Source organism: Protobothrops mucrosquamatus, unplaced genomic scaffold (assembly GCF_001527695.2).
Source record: "Protobothrops mucrosquamatus isolate PMUCROS unplaced genomic scaffold, P.Mucros_1.0 scaffold918, whole genome shotgun sequence".
NCBI lineage: Eukaryota > Metazoa > Chordata > Lepidosauria > Squamata > Viperidae > Protobothrops > Protobothrops mucrosquamatus.
Window position 1 is genome coordinate 229,962 of NW_015387169.1, and position 10,007 is coordinate 239,968.

A 10,007-nucleotide genomic window follows, 5' to 3' on the forward strand; every position below is an offset into this window, starting at 1 on the left:
AGCCCTGAAGGCCCATCTATTCCGTGCGGCCAGCCTGGCGTAGTTTGATTATGTTTTAGTGGGGGTTTTGTATGGGGTGTTTTTAGAGCAGGCCTGTTATTTAATTTGATTTTAGAACAGAAACTTATGTATATTTATCGTGGTTTTTAGTATCGCCTGTTCACCACCCTGAGTCCCGTAAGGGAGATAGGGCGGTATATAAATTTAATAAATAATAATAAATAATAATAATATAACTTTCAATAAGGAGAAAACATAGCATTGGTAAAAACATACGATCTTGGGGTTGAATAAGACATCATCAGTTCAAAAAGAAAACATTAAAACCTGTTACTGAAGTGACAAAGAAACAGTATCATCCAAAGAAGTAATTGCATTCTGCCTAATTTCAGTTACTGTATTGCACCATTTAGAAATATCATATTATTAAAATTTTTGACAAGCCCAGTTCAATCTGGATAAGTATAAGAATAATCCATGGGATAAGACAACTGTTACAATCTTATCACCTATATTTATCAAGACATTTAGATTACAATATTCAATAAGATATTTGCCTGGTTTGGACAGAGCATAATATAAGCCTCATTATAACAAAGGGATAACCTGTCAGCCCATCAAGGTAGGTCAGTCTAGGAAACCAGTGCCATGTAGGTAAGTACTACTTTTATTGTAAAGCCAAATAGTAACAGACTCTTGCAAGTAAGCTTTCCTTCTCTCTCCCTTTCTCTGTGAGAATTGTCCGAGGGAGGGCCTATCTGAGACCTTCACTAACTTACAATCTTGCCCTGAACTCCTGCTTCTTTTATCTGATCATTACCCTGGTAGTTCTTCCTCCTGTCCCTCAGCCATTCCCTCTGCTCTCTACATGAACATTTATTTAAAAGGGTTTTATTATATAGTTCCAGCAAATTAAGAGAGAAGAAGTCAGTAACTGCTACTTACCTTTATGTTCAAACCTTAAAGTACAACTGATGTTAAACAGGCTTTATTGAAATAAGACATTTTCTTATATCATGATTTGAAATAGGCTGGCTTTAGTAAACTTGGGATCAGGAATTCATTGGCATATACTTCCATCCTTACACATATACTTTCAATGTAGTGTATACAAAAGACTATTTGGGAAGAGGGGTTATTTCTCTGTTCAATAGGATTTCAAAAATTATTGCCATCAAAAAATCTTAATAATAATAATAATAATATATTATTATTATTATTATTATTATTATTATTATTATTATTATTATTATTATTATTATTATTATTATTAGTTGGAAGGGATCTTGGAGGTCATCAAGTCCAACCCCCTGCTCAGGCAGGTAACCCTATACCATTTCGGACAAATGGCTGTCCAGTTTCTTCTTAAAAACTTCCAGTGTTGGAGCATTCACCGCTTCTGGAGGCAGGTTGTTCCACTGGTTAGGGATCATTTCATTAAAGTTTTACATTTTTTTGAAAATGCTAATTATAAGGTAACAACATAAAATGCATTCTATAGAGAGTTGGATCTGTATGACTAGAAGGTTGGGGACCTAAAGGGCCACAATTCCAGAACTTTATACATTTTTTGATAAAATACTGTTATAATCACAGAATCCTAGGGCTGTAAAGGACCTTGGAAGTCTTCTAGTCCAACCCCTGCTCAAGACAAGAGTCCTTATAACATCCCAGACAAATGAATGTCCAATCTTTTCTTACCTCCATTGATAGAGTACCCACAACTCCAAGCACTTTAACAAACTTGTGGGTTGCATATTTGCTGCCTTTCTGTTTTCTAGAATGAAATTAGTGGGAAAATTGAGAGGGAAATTATGTTATGAATATTTCCTTTAAAAATCATGTGCTGTGTATGTATGTCTGTAGGTATATATGTGCGTGAATATATACACACATATACATGTATACACACAGAAAAAGAGAGATACTTTCTCTGACTTCTTAACTGCAATAATGCAAGCAAATATTTAAAGAGATAAGTAATGTGAACAGCAAGACTATATATGTTTGGCTCTATTACCATCTGGAATTGATCTGCATTCTTGTTGCCCTTGAATTAGCCTGGCAAAGAAACATCTGCCTTACTCCATCAGCTAATCCTACAAATTGGAAATTGAAAAAGATCATGTAAATTGCTCCACAGAGAACCTGCCACCCTGCCCATAGGCTAGTTGCTTAAAAACCAGGAGATTAAAGTAATCAATAATAGGAAACAGCTTCAACCTCCAACTTGGAATCAGTGTTTGGCAACAAACAGTATCAAAGAAGCCCCAGGCTGATTAGTGCTACGCAGAGTAAATGTTCCTTAACAATAGCTCTTGGGTGTTTACAGAGACTAAGGTAGGAGCAGCAGTAGATAAATCCTTGGAAGAGCTCCCAGTGAGCTGGGACAGATGAACCATGATTTCCAACTCCGACCATTTTAACAATTGTACAAACCCAAGTGCTTTTCCTCTTTCCTAAATTAAACTACTAAAATCAAGAACACTGTGTAGGAAAAGCAGAAACAGATTTGTGCGTATAAGAGCTCCAGTTCTGGCCACGGAAACCAACTCCTGGTGTGAGCATGGTTTTGTGCAATTCTGGGTCTGCCTTGTGAGCTTGCTGTAAATAGAGGACAAGTGCCAATGAAAAAGCAAAGGGTTCTCCAAACCCAAGATCCATCTTGTCTTTGGCTATGGAACTTGCCTTTTCTTTCCAGAGAATAAAGGTTGCCATTTCTTCCTTTTTTAAAATAAAAAGTCTCCACTATTGTCTTTAATAGCAGCCTTGCCTGCTACATTTGGCTTCTTACAAACTGTGGGGACTAGTTCAGCTTTGAACTCAGCTTTCTATATATACATGTATGTATCTATGTGAGTGAGTGGGTGGGTGAGGGTTTCCACTCAGTGTGTTTCTCCTTTTTGGTTGTCTCCCTCTCCTTTTATTCTTTTTTTATCCTTTTCCTTAAAACAATCTGAATTAAAAATAAAAGGGTTCTGCTGGAATACCCACTCAAGCCACAGAATCCCTCCCTCCCTCCCTTCCTTCCTTCCTTCCTTTCTTCCTTCCTTCAATTTGGTTGCCTCATTCTCCTCCTATAACCAAGCCAGGTCCATTCATCTACATCAATATACTGAGCATTGCTTCAAACTGTTCTCTCTCCACATCCTCTTCATGCTTGAGACTGGCCTAGAGACCAGGCACGGCTTGGAGCAAGAAGGGAATCGGAGATAGTGAGGCCCAGGAAGGGGCAGGACTCACTGTCCAAGGTTTTGTCTTCATACTTCTTTGACTGTTAGGTATGATGTAGACCCAGAAAATGAAAACAAACCCAGACTGGCTACCGCAATTCCTCTGTAAGGAAAAGTACAGTCACATGCTATAATTTTATACATAATTTCCATGATACAGGCTCAAGACCATTGACACTAAATGAGCCTTTTATTTAATACGAATCTTTTAAAATTCAAAGAACAGTCCCTGGAAGGAGAATGAGGCAGCAGGCATAGAAGAGAGTTTAATCCTTTCCATGTCAGATTTGCCTTTCTGGAGTTCCTCTTTGCTTTGAAAGCGCTGATTTTTTTTTTTCATTTTTTTTTTTGCCCCCAGGACTGCTGAGAGGCTCAAGTTCCCATCATCACCCACTGCACTCCACTATCAGCCTCTACCCTCTCACGCTGGGCAACTGTTGCTTAGTTTTTTAAAAGCTCATATTACATGTGAAAGTGCTAATTGTGTCTACTTTTATCTGCAATTTTGATAGAGAGATGTTCTCTGGCCCATGAGATGGAGCTGGCTACTCTGTGCTTCATCTTAGCAGTGAGGACATCTCTCTATGTCAGTGGTTCTCAACCTTTTTAATGCCGCGACCCCCAACCGGTCGTAAGTCGAGGACTAAACCGGTCGTAAGTCGAGGACTAAACCGGTCGTAAGTCGAGGACTAAACCGATCGTAAGTCGAGGACTACCCAACCGGTCGTAAGTTGAGGACTTTCCCTGCCCGGGAGCGCCGCGCATGTGTGGTTCCGCCCCCTGCGCCGGCCGAGGCGTAGCTGGCAAGCGGCAGAGACGGAGCAGGCCGACCACCAGCTGGCCCAGCTCAAGGGAGGTAAGGCACCCGCCGAAAAAGGGGAAAAAATGGCGGACAGCCTTGCTTGGCGACCCCCGTGAAATGGTCGATCGACCCCAAATGGGGTCGCGACCCATAGGTTGAGAACCGCTGCTCTGTGTAGCTTGGCAGCTCCAGCAGCTCCTCATCTAGCAATCCAGGGCAGGGCCACTTTGCAACTGATGATTCCCATTCCTGCACTGAGATGTCCTCACAAACGGCTCCTTTGAGAATGGCTGTAAGTGGGGATGGAACTACATCGTGCTGCCTAATCCAATTAGGATGTACTGCTGATTGCTGTCCAGTGTGGACCTGATTCAGCTATCAAATCTCCTCCACTTTGTAGTGCTTGTCACAACATGGAGAAACGTATTACCGGAGAGTGAGGCTGGTTTTAGAAATCTGTATCGACATGAACTGACCAATAGGTATTTTCTTTAGTTGCACAGATGTCTGTGATTAACATTTAAATGAACAAGTCTGTCTACGCTTCCAGCAATCAGTTTTGAAAAGAGGGAACCTGCAATATGAGTATGACTGAATTTGGCTGTAAATCAAATCTAAGTGAACCATGGCCAAAATCTGCAGGCCTCCCAAATTAGGCTTTAAAAAGCCAGACAACCATTAGATACCAGCAAGAATTACACTTTCTGTATCTCTTTGCTATCATCTAGTGGATTTTGTGAGTTTTGCAACTTCACTGGGGTGGGATTAGTAACCTCCCAGAGGATTCCACCCCCCCCCCCCAAAAAAAAAAAATCATGTATGCCATTTATGTTGTCCTTGACTCTTTTTGGTATACTATCATAAAAAAAAACTTCACTTTCTAACTTGCAAAAATCTGTTAACTCAGCATGCACACTTGACAATCAATAAAATAAGCTGGACAAGGCACGCATAAAGAGGTAATAAAGTATACAGATAATCCTCATTTAGCAACCACAATGGGGAGCAGCAACTCATTAAGTGAAGCAGTCACCATATGAAACCACAACAGTGCTTGTGATCTTACTTCAGCTTTCCTTTGCTTTACAGACCTGCAAATATCATAAATGTGAAAGTTACTTTTTCATAATTGTTGTAACTGCAAAGAAGGCAGTTGCTAAACAAGGACTAGCTGTACTGGAAAAAGATAAGAGATGGAGACCATAAAGTGAGTCCACTGATTTAAACTGTGACCATCTAAGAATTCAGGGATTTTTTGATGACCAAGATATTTTTATGATGATTATGATAATGATTTATCACTTGTTGCTTGTATGTACACTGAGAGCTTATGCATCGGAGACAAATTCCTTGTATGTCCAATCACACTTGACCAATAAAGAATTCTATTCTATTCTATTCTATTCTATTCTATTCTATTCTACTCTACTCTACGCTACGCTACGCTACTCATTAACAGTTTCCTGTACCTGGTCAGCAGAGAAATGCTGCCTTGGGACATGATGTCTACATGTAGCTAACATGACTAATAGACTTTTATTGATCTATCTCTTATTTATTTGCAATCTATGTCGATATACCTTATTCACTTTCCATCCTTATTTTAACTATAGTGATTTTAACTATAATTATGATTATATCCCCTCATCCAGAAATGAGAAGAGCAGGAGGAATTCATTCCTATACATCTATATTTGACCAATCAGTTGTGTTGAACAGGGCAAGGTAAGCACATTTGTTGAGTTAGGCAGTCTTCAGTCTTGTGTGTCATGCCAAAATCTAAACTCAAAAATGACCAAAAGGTGTAGGCATGGCTGGAACAAAATAAAACATGAATACTTAGTAAGTTTAACACATGAATAAATGAAATAAATATTCCGCAGTGGCTAGCCAAATGCTTTCAGGAGGTTTAGAAGAAAAATGTTTTGGATGGCATCACAGAATATAATTACCGTTAAATTTTTCTCCCTTCAAATAGGAGAGAAACTACTCTAAACTGACTATACATAATAAGAGCACACATATAAGTGTACATATAAGTGGGACATTTGAAAAGAAGAAATAGTATGGTATAAAATATTTCCAACTAATGTCAAAATATTTAAAATTTAACATTATATAAGAACATATTAAGCATCTTAAGAATATAGCATCATGGATATTTTAACCTTATTTTTTCTCCTTCTGTTTTTAAGCTTCCTTCTTTCAGGCAATAGACACTGATTCTCTCAGAAATTTGCTCTTGAAAGTTGCCAGCAAATCACATTGGCAAAATTGTGAAAAATGAGCAACAGGATTCAAGCACTGTACCAAAACCTTTGCAGATGGTGAAGCCAACAATATGTGCACCCAACTAGAAAGGAAGCAATGAATCTCTGTATCCAGTGCATCTTCAAGTCCTGGTTGACCCCTGGTGACTGCTGGACAGGTTCCTGCTGTTTTCTTGGCAAGATTTCAGAAGTGGTTTGCCATTGCCTCTTTCCAAGGGCTGAGAGAGAGTGATTGGCCCATGGTCATCCAGCTGACTTTGTGTCTAAAGTTCTTTGTGCCTACACCAGATTGGCTTTTTTTCCAGAATAGTTATGCTACAAAAAGAAGAAAGGCATTACAAGTGAGGGGATAAAAAGATGTATGTGTGTTTCATTATAGCCAGTGTAGTGTGGTAGCTAAAATGTTGATCTAATCTGCTCTCAGTTATGAAAACCCACTGGATGTCTTTCAACCATTCATGCCCTTAGTCTTATCTAATTCATATGGCCATTGTTGTTGCAGGAATAAAATGAAGAGAATTTTCCATGTCATCCATATTGATCTTCTGGAGGGGGGGGAAGGGTATTATATTGTTATATAACAATTTGCTTGTCCTAAATTATTGTAAGTATAATGCCAACTTAGAACTGTGATACAATATAGTTTGGGAAGATTGTGCCCAGTGCCTGGCATACCTACCTGATCTATTATCCTAGACCACTGTGGGCTCTTTTTACAGTAATTAATCTTTCTACCTGATCTCGACTGGACTGTATGTTAGATCAAAGGGATCTTCAAGCAAAGAGATATACTAGGGCATATGGATAACTTATAGTTAGTAGAAGAAAAGTAAGGGTTAAAAAAATCAAATTTTCTTTAAAAAAATACAAGGTGCTGCAAGCTAATAGATGGAGCCATAAGAAACCTGGGATTTGATATAGCAGAGATCCTCATCCCCAATGATGTAAAACCAAATTCCTCACAACCAGAAGAAATTATAAGGATTCCACCAAGCCAGTAAGAAAGAAAAAGTTATGATTCCTAAGCAGAATAGTCAATATATTTCTTCCTTGTCTGGCTTTGCAGCCAATATTGTTCATCTATAATTATTAATGTGGGAATATGCTTTGACAATTCCACAGCCCCAGCACAGTGTTCTGGCAATCTTCCCAACAGCCTGAGGCTCTGGAAAATGTTCTTTATTTTAGTGCTAGTAGAGCAAAATCAGCAGCTTCTGGGCAAATCTACCTTAGCCTGACTCCAGACTGAGTGGAGATAAAATAAACAAATAAACAAATGTCCTCCATAGTGCTTGGCTGAAATGCCCATGCCAATCAGTTCTGGCAGTCTGTGTGGAGAAGAGGGATCTGGATTCAAGTTGCGTATGGAGTCACATGCCACTAGATAAGAAAAAAAAGGGGGCTGTGAATACAGGGACTTGTGTCCTGTATCCTTTTCTAAACCTGGCAGCTACAGTATTTTAGGCATCTGTCCATCATCCTCTACACTTTGGCCGCAGATGAATAACATAATCACGCCAATGACATTTGGAATTATTCATCAAGTCAGAAATGAATAAGTTCCTGCTGATGCATATTTGTCATTCATTCTCCACATCTGTTTGTGAAGTGGAGAGAGAAGCCCTCAAGGCTCAAAGGCCTCTCTATGCTCTGACTCAGTGCATGAAAACATCCATTCAAGTTAAGCCTTGTTTGGCTGATGAAAGGCAGAAGTACTGGAGTTGGCAGGGAAAGTCTCCTGTGTTAATTGCTCATCGCTGAATAAACTCAACCTCCTCAGTCCACATTCATTCAAGACGAAGCACTTACTGGGCTATGGTGTCCTTCATCAGATGTAAACAGAGGCTGCCCTTTCCCCTTCAGCAATCCAGCGCAGTCCAATGTGGTGCGAAGAGTATTGACATCTGCTCAATTAATAACTGAATTCTAATACAGCTTAGGATGGTCTACCAAAGAAATCACATACAAATTCCTACTCAGAGCACATTCAGCTGGAATCAAGAAAAATTCAAGCCAGGAAGTCAAAACTACACGATCTACGACTGTGGTTTTACGAATGAATGATATCAATAATTAGACTAGAAAAATTATACTTCCTCTTATTAAGTTTGCAAGCATGGAAGCTCCCACTTCTTTTGATTTGATTTACAACATGAAAGCAAAATGGCAGGAAGAAATCCCCAGAGCAAGTTTAAAAAAAGAAAAGAAAAACAGAATGGCCTATTAAACTCCACACAAACATTATTCCTCACTAGGAATAGATGTATACATCTGTTTTGGCTTCTCTCTGTTTTTCTGTGAACTTCCATTTGTGGAATTTCAGAATCTTTTAACTTCTGCTTTGATGTTTAGGGGAGTTACACCCACTTTTGAAATGTGGCCATTAGCAGGCCACACAAGTTTCAGTCACCAAACTGACAGAAGTACACAGGCCTGCCCTACCATACACCCTGTTGAGGCACCTCCTAGTGGTGATAGTAGAGTCAGTGGTCAGAGCTGTGTTGGGAAATAGTTGTGAATTCCACGATAGCAGAAAACATTTGTAAAATTGACTTGTAAATAGAAGATGGCTGATTCTGACCTCAGCGGAAATGTTTCAAAGAGCCCATGTGGTATAGTGATGATTGGACTTAAACCACAGAATCTCAAACTCAAAACCACCCTCACCCTCAGAAGCTCTCTAGGTGACTTCACTCTCTCAGAACAACCTGCCTTCCAGGGTCATAGTGGAAAGAAGAGCACTATTTATGCTGCCTTAAGTTGACAAAAGAGTAGGAAAAACTAATTAGGACATCGATTGTCTATAAAGACGGAATGTTAAAATAACTAGGATATGTATAAGCTAATTATTGATAAACATAAGAATGTTATTTTTATTTAATTGATATAATGAGGATTGTATTAGTTTAACCATGAGACAGTAAATACTAAGGGGAAACGAGAGGAAATATTTAATGTGGTAGTTTGAGATAATAGGATATTAATAATAATAGGATATTAATCTAACAAATAAAGAATAAACTTTATGCAGTAAGGGCAACAGAATTTTTTTCCCGTCTTCCTGACCAACTCAGCCATTTAGCCAGGACAATATGTAAAGAAAATGAGGAGCTAATGTGCAGTTGTCCCTTGCACACAATTGCATCATGGCACAGAAAAGGCAGTATTAATATTTTGGGTAAGAAATGAAGATCTCGGCCAAGGGTGAACATTCCCTCCCACTCCATATTCACAGGCTAGATTTTTATAGAAATGGGAGAAATGTCCTGAGAAATCTTTCTCAGAAGATGTAAACATTGTCTTTACTTATGTTAAAATAAAAAAATATTGCATTATGATGTTCACAGGGGATAAAAAAAACAATAGAATGCCGATTGCAGGATTTGCTTCATGGGATCCAGGCACAGACCATCTTTCCAAGTTTATGTAGAAAATTCATATACTTGGTATAAGGAAAGGATCTTCCAAAATGTTGCAGTGAATTCCTCTCTTCTACACTCACTAAGTCCTTCAGGCCATCCACCCTGGATTGGCTCTTGATGGAGCAAGGAATTTGCAAGAGCACCTTTGCCCCACTACCAGCTCCGCCTTTTCCTTTCTCACCTCCTAAATCTCAATTTCTGAACTGGGTGAGAAGGGAACATTCTTTGTGTTGGGACAGCAAGGGATGTTGGCAAGGGATGTGTGCATTAGACCTCCTCA